This window comes from Mastomys coucha, unplaced genomic scaffold, assembly GCF_008632895.1.
Source record: "Mastomys coucha isolate ucsf_1 unplaced genomic scaffold, UCSF_Mcou_1 pScaffold14, whole genome shotgun sequence".
Taxonomy (NCBI): domain Eukaryota; kingdom Metazoa; phylum Chordata; class Mammalia; order Rodentia; family Muridae; genus Mastomys; species Mastomys coucha.
Window position 1 is genome coordinate 45,271,049 of NW_022196896.1, and position 2,198 is coordinate 45,273,246.

The window sequence follows — 2,198 nt, forward strand, 5'->3', positions numbered from 1 at the left end:
GGTTGGGCGCTCAATATCCAGGTTACGGCGGCAGATGTCATAAATGGCCTCGTTGTCCACCATGAAGGGACAGTCTGAGTGTTCCAGGGTGGTATGGGTGGTCAGAATGGAGTTGTAGGGCTCCACTATAGCCGTGGACACTTGTGGGGCTGGATAGATGGAGAACTCCAGCTTGGACTTCTTGCCGTAGTCAACAGAAAGGCGCTCCATCAGCAGAGAGGTGAAGCCAGAGCCAATGCCCCCTCCAAAGCTGTGGAATACTAGGAAGCCCTGAAGTCCTGTGCACTGATCAGCTTGCGGATCCGGTCTAGCACTGGGTCGATGATCTCCTTGCCAATGGTGTAGTGACCATTGGCATAGTTGTTGGCTGCATCTTCTTTCCCAGTGATAAGCTGCTCTGGGTGGAAGAGCTGGCGGTATGGGCCATTTCGGATCTCATCAATTACAGTAGGCTCCAGGTCCACAAAGACCGCCCGAGGCACATGTTTTCCAGCTCCAGTTTCACAGAAGAAGGTGGTGAAGGAGTTGTCCCCTCCACCAGTGGTCTTATCGCTGGGCATCTGCCCATCAGGCTGAATCCCATGTTCCAGACAGTAGAGCTCCCAGCAGGCATTGCCCATCTGGACACTTGCCTGCCCCACATGGACTGAAATGCACTTACACATGATGAGTTTGGGCAGTACGTCTCACGTAGAGTCGGGGTCACTGGTCTCGGTGAGATCTCTTCTCTGTACTTTTGTAGACTTTCACCTAAGATATGTAAATTATCTCATGGTCCAACCTGTCACTAGCACAAACCTACATTACTTTAGTGCTATGCATATATTACACAAGCATATATGCAATTTGTTAATTTAAAAGTGAATAAAATTTATGGAACTCATTTGGTACTGAAACTATGAAAAATTCCAGAGAAGCACATGGTTCAAAGTACAAAACCAACCAAAAGAAAGCCCTGAGGATAAAGGAGAAATAGTAAACTTCTTTTTTCCTCAGAAACGACATAGTGTAGTTCATAATGGAAAAAAGCGTAGTCTTGCGAACCTTGGAGCAATACCTGAGAGATAATTAAGTCAAGTCCAAAAGAGAGTGTAGGGAACGTGGGATAGAAAAAGTATTTGAAGGAAATACAGCGAGAATCCCCCAAATGGACTAAAAGATAACACTCATTTTTTCAAAGAGGTTCTCACATAGCTGGGACCCGAGGCTCCCTGAAGATGAGCAGGTACTCAGTTCCCTTGCTCGGAATGGGGCCTTAACCTGAACGGGACCTCTGCCAAGTGCTACTAAGCTAATTATTTCAAGATGAGATCATCTTGAGTTTAGGGTCGACCTTCTTAAGAGAACAAAGAAGACAGTGCAGATACAGAGGCATAAAGAAGGCTGTGTGGAGCAGACATAGAAACAGTGAATTTATACAGAAGGAGCTATGACCTGTAGCCACAGAAGCCAGAAAAGAGGTCTCGGACAGATTACCCCCACGAGCTTCTAAAAACAGCCACTCTTGCCAACACCAAGTGCTCAAGTCAGAGGTCCAAATTCTGGCGAGAGTACATTTATTTGAGGCATTACCTTAACAGGTTAGATATTGAACATCTTTGTATATATAGATTTTTTCCATATTTTGTATTATTTCCTTTGGTAAATGCCAAAATCACAAGTTAGTAGTTAAAGGGTCAATTCAGTGAAAATTTAAGAAACACTGGTAGAATTCTAACTTTTGGTAATAGAAGAATGAACTGATTAAACCTCTTGCAGGTATCAATAGAAGATATAGCTTTGATTGTCGTTTTGTCCTATTGACAGTGTCTTTTGCCTTACAGAAGCTTTGCAACTTTATGAGGTACCATTTATCAATGCTTGATCTTAGAGCAGAAGCTATTGGCGTTCTCTTCAGGAAATTTTCCCCTGTGCCTATTTGCTCGAGGTTCTTCCCCACTTTCTCTTCTTTTAGTTTCAATGTATCTGCTTTGATGTGGAGGTCCCTGATCCACTTGGACTTGAGCTTTGTACAAGGAGAAAGGAATGGATCGATTTGCATTTTTTACATGTTAACCGCCAGTTGAGCCAGCACCATCTGTTGAAAGTGCTGTCTTTTTTCCACTGTATGGTTTTAGCTCCTTTGTCAAGGATCAAGTGACCATAGGTGCGTGGGTTCATTTCTGGGTCTTCAATTCTGTTCCATTGATCTACCTGCC

At 44.0% G+C, this 2,198-nt stretch overlaps 1 protein-coding gene and 1 pseudogene across 7 annotated transcripts in view; both read right to left on the bottom strand.

Annotated features, from left to right (window-relative positions):
- Stau2 (staufen double-stranded RNA binding protein 2) overlaps positions 1-2,198 on the bottom strand; it is a 292,032-nt gene that overhangs the window by 112,622 nt on the left and 177,212 nt on the right. The window lies entirely within an intron of this gene.
- Positions 137-1,823, bottom strand: LOC116088202 (annotated as a pseudogene).